This window comes from Labeo rohita, chromosome 25 (genome assembly GCF_022985175.1).
Source record: "Labeo rohita strain BAU-BD-2019 chromosome 25, IGBB_LRoh.1.0, whole genome shotgun sequence".
Taxonomy (NCBI): domain Eukaryota; kingdom Metazoa; phylum Chordata; class Actinopteri; order Cypriniformes; family Cyprinidae; genus Labeo; species Labeo rohita.
In genome coordinates, this window is record NC_066893.1 from 13,822,574 (window position 1) to 13,837,203 (window position 14,630).

The window sequence follows — 14,630 nt, forward strand, 5'->3', positions numbered from 1 at the left end:
TTTATAATATAAGCACTGAGCCATAATTATGAATTTCCCTGATGCTGAAGGGGGAAGTGAACGATCACATGATTTTCAGATAGACTGATAATTAAAGCCCAGAGCCAAAACTTCATACCTCTGAAATTTTTAAAAGCTATTTTGGAGTAGGCTTATGCAGTATGTGTGTATATTTCTGTTCAGAAGGGTTTTTTAATTAATTCAAGAATTAAAATAATAGTTCACCCAAAAATTACAATTCTGTCATTAATAACTCACCTGCATGTTGTTCCAAACCCGTAAGACCGTTGTTCATCTTTAGAACTCAAGTTAAGATATTTCTGATGAAATCTGAGAGCTTTCTAAACCTGCGTAGACAGAAAAGACATTGTCAGCATGCCGTAAAATTGCTGAATTTTAGGTGATGAAATACTAATACTACAAAATAATAACATTTAATATAAATACAAAGTCTAAACTGCTCACAAACGGGCTGCTCTTCACACCAGCAAAAGAAGTTCATACACTGTGGCCTTGAGGGAATGAGGTGGAATTCAAGAGGTAAATATATCCACCAAATATTATTCATCTCTGAAAATCAATTTATCCAGTTCCAGGCTGTACAATATTTGTAAGTGCTAGAACAAACACAATCCCCTCAGTTGTTTGAGCAATCTTCAGTAGGCTTTTGTTTTTCGACTGATACAAAAGGCCAGTGAGACGTTCGCACAGACACTGAAACGAGGAACAAAACAAACACTCAAGATGATTAAACAGATTATCATTTGTGTTTTGACATTTTTAATGCATTTTTAATATTTCATTTTATCAACATCACCTCATGTTTCAGAGGGGATTTTTTTGTGAAAATGTGTTTGTGAGTTGTCATACATTATGGATGAATACACTGCAAAAAATGCTTTTCTTACTTAGATTTTTTGTCTTGTTTCCAGCCAAAATATCTTAAAATTCTTAAATCAAGAAGGATTTTCTATACAAGTAAAAATGATTGTTTTGTTTTCAGAAAAAACAAGTCAAAATTAAGTGAGTTTTTGCTCAAAACAAGCAAAATAATCTTGTTTTCATCTTGAAATAAGAATATTTTGCTTACCCCATTGGCAGATTATTTTGCTTGTTCTAAGCAAAAACGCACTTAAATCTGATGTCTTTTTTCTGAAAACAAGACAATAATTTTTGCTCGTCTAGAAAATCCTTCTTGATTTAAGAATTTTTAGATATTTTGGCTAGAAACAAGACAAAAAATCTAAGTAAGAAAAGCATTTTTTGCAGTGTAGCAAACAATAGGTGAAGTTAGCAGATTCTGGTGATTCAGTTTCACAGAATTTGTTTTGTAACTAGCACCAAAACTAGGTTTTGGTTAATATGGAATAGTGGAAGACTTTCTTTCAGATTATATATCATAGAGTACTGTCAGATTTAAATACTTTTATTCAACAAAGATGCATTAAATTGCTTAAAAGAGACAGTAAAGATGTTTATAATGTTACAAATGATTTATGTTTTAAATAGGTTTCATTTAGGGCTGTGACGGTGGCAGTTTTTTTTCCACCGCGGTGGTAATGGACCAACTACCGTCGCAGTGTTGATATATTTATATATTTATACATACATATGTATATATATAAATGAAGATTGAAAATTCAGCTTTTCGATGACAGGAATAAATTACATTTTAAAAATGGAAACGTTTCAAATTGTAATAATATTTCACAATATTACAGTTTCACTCTATTTTGATCAAATAAATGCAGGCTTGGTGAGCATAAAATACTACAAAATTTTCAAATGATAGTATATACATTTCACTGAGCATTTTTTTCCAAAATGTTTAAAAAGACAATATCATAGTGTTTTACAGACATTCATTCATGCATTTTGTGCTGACATCCTGAACAGCAGAGGGCGGTCAGTCATGCATAATTGAGGCTGTTCAATAATTTATGATTTGGATATTGATAACACTGCAGATTCTGTTTGAGTCAAAGCACTAAAGCAGAGTGTAAAAAAATACCTGGCAGTGATTTTAGCATTACTTCATCTATATGTTGTTTTCAATGAGTCATTGGATGGATGCATTAATTATGACAGTAGGTTTTCCAGGGCATTGCAACAGCATTTGATCATTAGTTAATTACAACTACTCAGAGTGGAAGTGAGAGAGAAAATCATGTTTGCTCCATTCATTTCACAATCACAACCATATGAATGAGAACTTTAATAAGACATTAAATCTTCATAAATTGAGCTTTGCTGATTATCTGTGGCTGATTTGAGTGTGAATTACGTCCGGAAACCATCTCAAAATATATCTGATTGTTCCACAGAAGGGAAATTGAAAATATGGCCTGTCTGGCAGAATGGGCACAGCGGAAAAAAAACACTGCACCAAAATTCTCTTATCATGCCATAAAGCCATGCAGTGCCTGCAGCAAACTTATTCAGGTCAAGTACTCATTCAGTAAGGCTGTATCAGACTATAAAAAAACATGAAATGATAATGTGACGTTTCTGGGTGAAAAAGAGACACAATGTATGGCAGAACATGATTCAATCCATTGAGATTTGACTGGATTGTGAAAGTGGCCTCTATATGACATGTGGTTGGAATAGAGGGGCTGACAAATGAAACAGGCTCCATTTTGATTTCATGTTGACCTAAAAGAAAAATAATGACTTGAAAGAAAGTGATTTTAGTCTTTTGGCAAATCTTCATGACTCGAAAACAGATAAGTGGAATGTGCTCGGATACTCAGATGACCTTCTACTTTCATCGCATTTGATGGACAATTCACAATCCCATGAGGTCAAAATAAATTCAAATGTAGTACTTACTCAGTATGCGATTTCAAAAGTTTTTTAAAAGTTGAACTTTTTTTTTTAACTTAAGCGTCACGTTTTTAGAATGCTGTGTCATGAGACGCTTGAAAAACATGAACACAGTGGTCAAATATGTCTGTCTAGCACATTTACATAGAAAAACACTAAAAGCAGTTATCTAGAAATGCTGTTTTAGGGACCATTTGCCAACAGCCCCTTTAGGAATGTTCGATTCCAGGTTTTTCAGAGTCGGCTCCTGGTCTTGGGATCGACACTTAGACTCCTTTTATGTTACATCAAAACGGGATCAGGAATAATACAAGCCTGCAGTCGTTATTACACATTTAACTTTAAGTGTAATGTAAATGATGTCCCTTACTAAATGTGTAGTATAAACCCATGAAAGATTTAAGCTTCACATCATTTTATTCATATTTTGAACTATAGGGAGCGCCATTATTTCTGATGATGTGAAATGGTTGCACTCTTTTCTGCTCGGAAAATAAAATACTGATACGATGCCACATTGCGCGGCTTTTGGTTGTAATTTTCCATCATCTAATTTGCGTCATTCGCATCACCTGGCACGAATTCACATCTATTGCATAGACTTTGTGTAATCTGCTTGCACGAATAATTAAATTCGCTTTTGGTGTGAACACACCATAAGTCTTGACTGCTTTCCTAGCGATAAAAGGAGGAGAAACGTTTGGTAAGATGCCTGTAGATGAATAAAACTTCCTAAAGACCTGCATCTTTGTTCTCTCCACTTCAGGGTTGCCAGGCTTTCACAACAAATGCGCCCAATTGCAACTCAAAACTAGCCCCAGTAAAATTGAGTTACGGAGGGTAAAATATATGTTTTTTGGTGGGGTTTCTCTGTTAAAATTTGCATTTCAGGGGCTAAATTTTACATTATTGGGGGCGTTTCAACCCACGGACATGAAAAACAACCTGCGGCAACATTGTTAAAGTAGCCCAATTCTTGACTTGGCAACACTACTCCACTTTAGCCCCGATGTCTCTTAGGCTTTTAGTAGACCACAGCTGCTGAAAGAGCTTACAATGGCAGAGAGAAGAAATGCTAGATGGCATCCTGGCAGGATGTAAACATGTCGATGCTTGTCATGACGCCACTGTTTCTCAGCACGGATTTCACTCAATATCCAGGGGCGTTTAGACTCCTTGTGAGGAAAAATTGATGGTACAGCATTTGGTGCTGTACCAAGGCTTTGCTTATATCCATCACCACCTGTAAGCTCTTTCAGTAGCTGTGGTCATCGTATCAGTATTTTTTTTTCCAAGTTGTGTTGCGATAAAAATATCAACATGTAGCACCAGTAGCTCACTGAGTGCAACCATTTTATGTCATCGAAATAATTGCGCCCCCCCCCATAGTCCAAAATATGTATAAAACGATGTGGATTTTTTTAAATAATGCAAATCTTTAATGGGTTTTCTACTAGATATTTCAGTAGGAAACATAATTTACATTATATTAAGCCATACAAGTCTTAAAGACTGCTATGGTGCCCCGAGTTTGAACTTCCAAAATGCAGTTTAAATGCAGCTGCATACGATCCCAAATGCGGTTGTTAAAGGGGTCATCGGATGGCCATTTTCCACAAGTTGCTATGATTCTTTAGGATCTTGAAGAAAAGTCTATAATATACTTTGGTTAAAAATTCTCAATTGTAGTGTAAAACAACACCATTTTTACCTTTTATCTTTACCAAAAATCAACTCATTCTGAAGGATTGTTGCTTTAAATGTGCTCAGAGAGATTGTTTATGATTTGTGCGAAGATAGACGCATTTATGTAGATCGAGAGGCGCATTGTGCACTATGTTCATTATTACATCCAGTAACACGACATCTCAATCGCTCAATCGGAGATATTCTTGTCTAACTTACATCCCTGCTCTGCATCGAAACAATGGAGGTCGGACTGTTACAGCTGATTTAGGGCGGGTCTGAGGTAAGACACTCATGTCAAACAACTATCGTGGGAGTGGCCTCTGTCGGTGTGAGAATGGCTCGATTTGAAAAAGGGGATATTATTTTTACAGATTAATTAAAAACCACTGCATGGATTTTTATCATTGTAGGATAGATGTGTACATGCACTGCCAACACACATTAATACTTAAAATGTAAAAGTGAACTTTGCATCCGATGACCCCTTTAATGATCCCAGCCGAGGAAGAAGGGTCTTATCTAGCGAAGCGTTCGGTTATTGTCTTGCTCGGCCTGAACTCTTTATATTCTGGTTAACAGGGTATGTGAAAAAACTCCAATTGTATTTTTTTTCCCTCAACTTCAAAAATCATTTATCTACATCATTGCAGAAATACCGACCCAGTCTTTGCAAAGTGAACATGCAAAGAAGATCAAACACCCTTAACAAAAAAAGTAAAACTGTGATATAGGATGATTTTGCAGTTGAGGGAGAACATGAGATGGGAATTTTTCGACATACCCTAAGAGTTATGAACCGAAAAAAAAAGTTCAGGCAGAGTAAGACAAGACGAGCGTTTGAGATTAAAAAGTATATAAATTGTATTATTTTTATGAAAGTAACTGATTGTTTCGCTAGATAAGACCCTTCGTCCTTGGCTGGGATCGTTTACAACTGCATTTGGGATCGTTTGAAGCCACATTTAATCTACATTTTGGAAGTTCAAACTCGGGGCACCATAGAAGTCCACTATGTGGAGAATAATCCTGAAATGTTTTCCTCAAAAAACATTTCTTTTTGACTGAAGAAAGAAAGACATGAACATGTCTTCTCCTTTAATACCCAGAGTTTCCTTTAATGGAAGGAATTATTGAGGTTAGTTAATAATATAAATAATATCACTACATTATAGTGGACCCCCCTATATACTGTAGTGGATTAGAGAATCAGTGGACAAGTGAGTGATTTCAGACAACGAGAGTCGATTCCTGTTCTGGAGTCGACTCCGACTCTAGGGCTATTCAGAGTTAAGGAATTGAATCCTTTGAAGTCAACACCTCATCACTGGGCCTCTCCGAAAACCACCATATAGATCACATGACTTGGGTGTAATGCGCAACTGATGAGATTTACATTATATAGCGCTTTCAGGCTTTATATAGAGCTTGAGGAAGGTTGTGCAATGCAGCAATAACACAAATCTCTAATAAAACAGAAAATCAGTGAGACTGAATCCACAAATGTCGATTATATACACACAAAACAAAAGAAACAGCTGAACTTAGCAATAAAGCATATAGAATGATACAAAAAACACTATGCTGTTACATTAAACTATACTAAAAACTCACCTGTATATGTGCATTAGTCACTTATTTAGAGTGTAAGGATGGATGGCAGATGTTTATAACGGGCCCACGGATAGGCGTTTATAATGTAATATAATATTAGACATGAAAGGGTTACTTGTGGTGCATTGAAAGTATCACTACCTCCCCCTCCTCCCCGCCTAACCCCTCTTCTTCAGACAGTAGCTGCATCTGTAGTTTAATTGGCGGGTGGCTGCAGCCAGAGTTGCTGCAACCATCCCGCTCTGCTCGAGAACCCAAATCTGCCAACCCACACACACTCTCCGGCCCCTCCCACACACATACACAGCAGTGACTGCGCTCCCGAAAACCCATCAGTCGCAAGACACACGACGCTCTGTTAAAGCGGCCCGCATCAGCTTACGGTATGTATCACTTTCTGTCATGCAGACTACAGAGACAGCGTTCTAGCGTGCGATGCGGTCTCAGGCGTGACTTTTACGCAGTGTCGCAGTGGTCCGGACAAAGAGTCTTGCAATGCAAACAGTCAGTGACACTTTGCTTTATGAGACTGTGACGTCGCGGAGGGTGCGTATCCTTATTTGACCGCATATTTGTCTGCTTCTTGACATTATTAATGATTTTGATCGCGTAATCGTGGCTTATGGGTCGCGCAACATACGCATTATGATGCGTTTTTGTCATGATACGTGACGACGAAGGAATTAGGTAATTAAACGTCCAGACAGTCGTTTAAATCTACCTGTAATTGCGACATATGTCTGGGGGACAGACTGTACGATTAACACCTTTCTGTGCTTTATCCAAACTAACTGGATTAATTTAGGTGATGGACGGAGGTTGGCAGAGGGCTTGCACAGACGGGCTAACTTTATATGTTACGTTGAAAATGTTTCTTATTATTATGTAACAGGTTGTGAAAATATTTGTGCGTTTGACTGTCTGTTTGAAGCGGTTTTGTTATTTTATTATTTTGAGCTTGTGGTAAATGATCATAGAAGTGATTTTTTGCTGCATGACGCACTTCTACATTGAGATATTTTAGGGAGGCTGTGTTAAGATGCTAAACGTGTACGTCTTTGTCTGGAGGAATATATCATGCTCAAAAGTTGTGCGGTATAATCTGAAATGTTCATGTTAGAGTTTGGGAAATTATTTGAACGATTCGGGTTCATGAACGATTCTTTTAGTCCTTTTGTGGTGGAAAAATTGGACAAAAGCAGTGCAATTATTATTGCAGCAGATCGTTTTAAATTTTCTCGCGACAGATATGTTTAGGCTATAGAAACTTAGGTGTCACAGATATTTTAGATTAGTTAAACGCAATAAACTATTTTTACACACATATATATATATATATATATATATATATATATATATACATATATATATTAATCTTTAAAAAAAAAGAAAGAAAAATGTGGTAACAAATTTAGATAATTAAAAAAAAATACCACAGATTCCAATAAAACTCGTACTCAAATAAATTAACCCATATTTAATATATCATAACACACTTATTAGTTCACGATGACATAGCAAAAAAACTTTTTTTTACTGAGACATTTGAATGACGTTTTTTTATTAACCGCTGTATGTTTTGATTCATTAAAAAGAACCGTCTTAAATTATTCATTCGTTTGAGAATCAGACATCACTGGTCGCGCTGTATGATTTGATACCAAAAAAAGACTCATGTTTTTTTATTATTATTATTAGTCATATGAATAGAGTAAACGCTTCAGCAGTTTCTGATTTACTTCAAAGAGCCAGCTCATAATGACGTCTGTATGTTTTGATCCATTAAAAAGAACCGACTCAAAAGAATCACTCGTTTGAGAATTACACTGCATTGGTCGCGCTGCATGTTTTGATTCACTAAAAAGAACCGATTCACAATTTTTTAAATATGAGTCTTATGAATACAGTAAGCACTCCATCAGTTTCTGATTTACTTTAAAGAGCCAGCTCATAATGACTGCTGTATATTTTGATTCATTAAAAAGAACCAACTTGAAAGAGTCACTTGTTTGAGAATCAGACTGCACTTATCGTGCTGTATGTTTTGAATCACTAGAAAGAACCGACTCGTGTTTTTTGTTTATATTATGAGTCATATGAATAGAGTAAGTGATTCAGCAGTTTCTGATTTACTTTAAAGAGCCAGCTCATAAGAACTGTTGTATGTTTTATTTCATTGAAAAGAACAGACTCAAAAGAGTCACTCATTTGAGAATCAGACTGTACCGGTCACGCTGCATGTTTTGATTTACTAAAAAAAACGACTCATTGATTTTTTGAGTCATAAAAATACATTACAGCATTTTTACAGTTTCTGATTTACTTTAAAGAGCCAGCTCATAATGACTGATGTATGTTTTGATTCATTAAAAAGAACCGACTCAAAAGAATCACTCGCTTGAGAATCAGACTGCACTGGTCGTGCTGTATGTTCTTTGAATTACTAAAAACAACTGACTCAAGTCATTCGTTCTGGTATCTGACTACCACTGTCCATACATCAATTCGTGAATAGGACTGCGCTGGTCCTGCATGTTTTTAATTGACCAAAAAGAGCCGGCTCAAAAGATTAATTAGTTCTACAATCCTAAAATTACAACCAAAATAATCTAAAATATTGGCTTGGTCTCAAAATGTAGTAAGATTTAGCCTTCCTCGACAGCATTCCACGAAATTTATAATGCTGCCCGGGTAAGCAGTTCAGTTCGGTTTTTTTTAATTACTATTTATTCAAGTTTCGACACTCATCTCTACCAATTTTTTATTAGTATTTTTTTCACGCTATTATTTATTATATTTATAAACTTTTATTTACATACATTTATAAACAATTAGATTATGATGCCCCAAAATACTGTCTAGCTTCTCAGTATATTTTGACAGCCACTGATTCGTTCACCGCTCCGTGACTCAGCGTTGCTGTCTGTGACTCTTTCTCCCCCCCCTTTCTGTTTGCAATACGTTTGTGCATCTGGCCGCTTAAGGACCATTCACGAAAAATAATGACTAAATGGATGACTCGCTCCATGTTTAAATATCATTGTGGAGGCCAGTTAAACCCACAATACGACTCTTTGCCTCATTCTGCACAGCTGACATTTAAGTCATAATGTTCAACTGTTTTGCTCTGAACTTATCTATGTATTTCATAGGAGTACAAAAAACATCAATGAACTAAATCAAACATGCTTGAACTAAATGATCCAAGTACTCCAATAAAGACGCAATGGTCTTGTTAACTTTTGAGGAGATACTGGGGACTATTTTAAGTATGTTTGTCATCTCAGTGCTGAAATGATTCAGTTGTTCCTTAGTTCTCTTTTCTGATGCAACTGTCTGGGTGGGATTCTTACATAGAGAAACACCCACTGACATCAGTGGGTCTAACAGCGTTAGTTGCTGAGTCATTGTCCCTTTGGTACTGGTAGTAGAGGTGCAGAGTGTTTAGTGGACCTGGTTTACTCTGTGTGCCGGATGGAAGTTCCTTTACAATATATAATCTTATGTAATTGCTCTTGTTTTGTGGCACTGTGTTATTAGGCTGATTATGATATCATTGATGCAAGACTCAATGTTAGGACACTGAAGGGCAAGTCCATCTGCCACAGAGTAAAAATGGGCCACTGAAGAAATTATAGACAAGGGCAATTGGGCTTTACCAATGTGACTCATGCTTTGTTCCGTTTGACATTGGAAAATGCTGAGAAAGGAACAGCCATTTCAGACCTACAGTTTCCATGGACAACACAAATGAAAATATTAGCAACTCAACTTTGGACTTGCTGGATAATCCTTCCAGATTTAGAAACGGTCATTTGAGACAAACAACCTCTCATTGGTGGATTACTCAGTGGAAAGGGACACAATTTAAGTGGCAGGTGCCAGACTGTGGTTGTAGCATTTTTAATTACAAATGAATCTCTTAGACAAGCGTGCAGGTTTGTCCATGTCCTCAAATATTTAACTGCAATGATTGTTGTGGTCAAAATTGTAATTCACTTGTTTACTCTGAGTCAGCTCATTAGCAGATTTCAATGTATACCGGACTTTAGGACTTTATGTAATGGCTCATGGCACCTGCTCATTAAGTTTGAACTAAAGCAGCTTTCAATATAAGTGGAATGTACAGTCTTGATGAAAGCGTGGTTGACCTGCACGAAAATGCACGGTCACCGTGAGGTGATATGATGTAATAGTCTACCATTTGCTCCAAGCTAGCCATTTGGTGACATATTTCAGTTATTTATTCAGTCTTCCGAAGGGCATTTGTGTTGGTTGGTATGTGGGTGAGTGCGCAAACGGCCATCATCGCTGGGAGCTTGCAAATTCGGTGTGGGAGGATCACCCTCTTTTTCTTTTGTAGTGCTGCAGTGAGAATTCCTCCACTGCTGTTGAAACACTGTGGTCTAAATTGGCCTATCTAAATTGTTGCTTGTTCTGGTTTAAGATCATTTACCTCATCATACAGATTGCCTTAGGAGATTTTCTGTCAAATGTTGTTTTTTTTAGTATGGTTCTTTGTGTGAAATGTTACTGCAGCAGAACAGGATAATGTGAATGTGGAATCTGTATGTAAGTTTTTAGTTTAATAATGCATGAGGATGAGACATCGCCACACAATATGTAAAGTATAATAACAACCGAATATGTCTCGATTTTAATGGATTAGTTCACTTCTAGAATAAAGATTTCCTGATAATTTACTCACCCCCATTGTCATCCAAGATGTTCTTTCTTCTTTTTTCAGTTGAAAAGCCAGGGTTTTTGATTAAAACATTCCAGGATTTTTCTCCATATACAGGACTTCAATGGGGTTCAGTGGGTTGAAGCTCCAAACTGCAGTTTCAATGCAGCTTCAAAGGACTCCCAGCCAAGCAATAAGGGTCATATCTAGCCAAACGATCAGTTATTTTCTAAAAAAATAAACATTTCTATACTTTTTAACCACAAATGCTCGTCTTGCGTAATCATGTTGGAAAAGTCCCATGCCGTTAGTTCTTTGTCTGTGTACTTTGGTTAAAAATGGTAGGGTAGGGCAAAAAACTCCATCTCATTTTCTCCTCCAACTTTAAAATCGTCCAACATCATTGTTTTGTCTTTTTTAGTAAAGGGTCTTTCACTGCCCATTCGCTTTGTAAAGACAGGGCCGGTACTTCCTCATGAGTGATTACGTAATGTGTAAGGTTGAGCTAGTGCAAGATGAGCATTTGTGGTTAAAAACCGTCATTTTAAATCAATCGTTTCGCTAGATAAGACCCGTATTCCTCGGCTGGGATTGTGTAGAGCCCAACCTGTTGGCCCTCATTGAAGTCCACTATATGGAGAAAAATCCTGGAATGTTTTCCTCAAAAACCTTAATGTCTTTTCAACTGAAGAAAGAAACACATGAACATCTTGTAAGACATGGGGTGAGTAAATTATCAGGAAGTTTTTTTGTATTCTTCTACCTTTAGGTTTTCCGTCTTATTGGTTACTTGTTTTTCTAACCCATTTTTAATTGTTTTCATGCTCACAGTTTTATTTCTGCATTTTTTTAATGTAGTCAGTAGTTTTAAGATGGCGGCAAATCATCTACTCTTTTTTTTAACAGGATCTCTTCAAGAGGCTGAAAAATATTTGGAACAAAAAGATTTATGATAGGCTTAATGCAGCTGGCTCTGCTCATGTACTGCAGCTTCTCAAGGCCTTGAGTACTTTCATTTGTTAATAGTCATTTGAATATCTTATTCTAATGTTAAATGAATTATGCATGAAACAGGTCACTGTGCTTTTTTTCAGTAAAAATGACCCACTATATACTATGATTTGATCACAACGTGAATACTGTAGACCTATTTATGCACTATCAAATGTTATGATTAGCAGCATATGTTTTCACATCCACACAAGCTGTCTGTAAATCATCTGGTGAAGGGACTGTGGAAACACTGACATTTCAAAGCAGATGTTGACTCACAGAACAGACTCATGTCCTCTCTTAGATCAGAAGGTGTCTGCTATTTATACTCCTTTCTACCTGCTCCTTTATATTGCAGTTAATACCTGTTATTAACATCTCAGCATGTGTATTTTTCCATCATTTGGTGTGTACTCATGACATTTTCCTTTATTTAAACTGTCTACCCACCAGTATGCTAGGTATATATTATATCTTTGTACTTATCTAGATTAAAAGATGCACTTATCAAGCTTCTAGTTTCTTTAAGATCTAATGCGTTTCTTTATTGTTTTTTTGTTCTTGCCTGTGTCAAATTTATGTGGCCATATTAAGTATAGAATGATAAGAAGCCTTTGTGGCACCGGGACGTTGTTGTGAAATGCCGCAGTGTTGCGGAGTCCCATCAGTGTTGGAGAAACATCCAGCCCTTATGCAGGACCACAAAGATGTGGTTTCAAATGCTAATGAACAGGCTGTGTGGTGGAATGATCTCATAGTTGGCTCAGGTTTAGGCTGGAGTTTTCTGGCCCCCCAGGAAACAGTGGTACAGCACCAACAATCTTCTAGTACCCTTTTTCTTACTTTAAAACTTGCTTGCTGTGTAGCCCACATCTTGCCTATTGTGTTCTTTTCACAATTCGCAAACTGAAATAATACTACTATCAATACTAGCCTAAATTAAAATGCTTTCACTGGGTAAATTAAATATATATTTATAAGCAAATATAAGCAAAACTGATTTAGTCATGACATGTGAGATATTTTCTGTCGTTTGTTGTTTGATTTGCATGAACGAGACAGCAGGAATATTCGACTGCTGTCACTTTAAGAGCTGCCCAGATCAAATATACTCCTACACATGTTTTCTTTCTCAGCTCTTTACATTCACTTAAGACCTAAATTACTGTGTTTATGAGGATACTTGCAAAGACGGACATTTTGACACATACAACTGTGTGTATTTAACCGTTCAAGGCCTATAAATCGGCCAAAATAACTCCCAGAACAGTGTGCACATATAGTGAAATGAGTTCTCTTTCGCTGCTGATTGCATTTGAACGGTATAAAATCACATTTTTAAACCGCAGTAGTCAAAATAGTTTGAGAATAAAGTCGAAATTATGAGAAAAAAAGTCTAAATGTTGCGAAAATAAAGTCAAAATTTTTGTACTTTTAATATAAAACGAAGTCTCAGCTTTCAAAATCTGTCAGTTTTATAGCGAAATACAAACAATGTGTCTTGCAATAATGTGTTTTTCACGCTCTTTAATGTGGTGTTATGTGACAGATCGCTGTATTCATTTCAATCAATCGTCTTTTCAATTACAATGAGACATTCGTTTCATTAAATTATACTTTTTTTTTTGTGAAAATTCCACCACCTACTATGCAAAAACGTCAGTGGCGTCCAATCTTTCATTCCTCACATGTATTTAATTAAAAACAACAATAAAATGTTTGAAAGGGTGAAGTGGACTCCAACTTGTTAACATAAGTTATATTGTTGTCTTTTTTTAAGGTATATAAGTGACTGTTTACAAGCTGTTTTATTCACGGAATAATACAGTAAATGATTGGAAGTAATATTTAACGTCTTCCATTCATTATTTGTAGCGCACCAGCCACTCAGTAATTGCAATAATTTTGTGCTTTGTTGCTTTTAATGTAACACAGTTCAGCTTTCAAAAAACTAATCAAAACAGTATAGTCTAATTTAATTAAACAAATGTCTCATCGTAATCGGAAAGATGACTGATGCTGCTTAAACTGAGGCGAATACAGTGATCTGTCACGCCACATTAAAGAGTGTGAAAAACACATTATTGTAATAGACATGTTGCATGTATTTCGCTATAAAACTGATTTTGAAAGCTGAGACTTTGGAATATCTGCTTGTGCTCCCAATCTGGGCAATCTGCATGCGCAATAGGTTAGAATATACTCTAATTTTATATAAATATTAAAAATATAAAAATATTATAACTTTAATCTGGTAATTAATTCTCATAATTTTTACATGATATTTTTACTGTATCCTCGAAATATTTAGACTTTATTCTTGTAATTTCGACTTTATTCTTGACATATTTCAACTTTATTCTCGTAATTTCAACTTTATTCTCGAAATATTACGACCTTAATCTCGTAATCATAATTTTGTTTTACTTTTTAATGTCGCACTAAAACTGTCGTAGTTTGCATATGCAGCTTCATTTATGTCTTCATTTATAGACTGCCATCTTATTGTCCTAGTTATTAAACATCACTATTTTTGAGTTCTGTGAATCAGTATTGCCAGTATAATAGTTAAAATCAGAAACGGTCCATGCAAATGAGGCATAAAAGCACAACATGCACTCTTGCTGTAATTTTGTGCTTTGTTGCTTCTCATTCTCAAAATATTTTGAATTTATTTTCAAAACTCTTTGACTTTATTCTAAAAATGTTGACTGTTCTTAAAACTTTTCAACTTTATTATCCGAATTTTGACTGTAATTTCAAATTTATTCTTGAAATATTTTGACTTCATTCTCAAAATATTTCGACTTTATTCTCGTAATTTTGA

The 14,630-nt window shown here is 35.8% G+C and overlaps 1 protein-coding gene and 1 long non-coding RNA gene across 3 annotated transcripts in view; one reads left to right on the top strand and one right to left on the bottom strand.

Annotated features, from left to right (window-relative positions):
- LOC127157103 (uncharacterized) overlaps positions 1-14,630 on the bottom strand; it is a 78,144-nt gene that overhangs the window by 38,780 nt on the left and 24,734 nt on the right. For both annotated transcript variants that reach the window (XR_007825827.1, XR_007825826.1), the window contains exon 2: positions 259-347. This is a non-coding gene — a long non-coding RNA (uncharacterized LOC127157103). The remainder of the gene's footprint in view (positions 1-258; positions 348-14,630) is intronic.
- map1ab (microtubule-associated protein 1Ab) overlaps positions 1-14,630 on the top strand; it is a 48,879-nt gene that overhangs the window by 12,470 nt on the left and 21,779 nt on the right.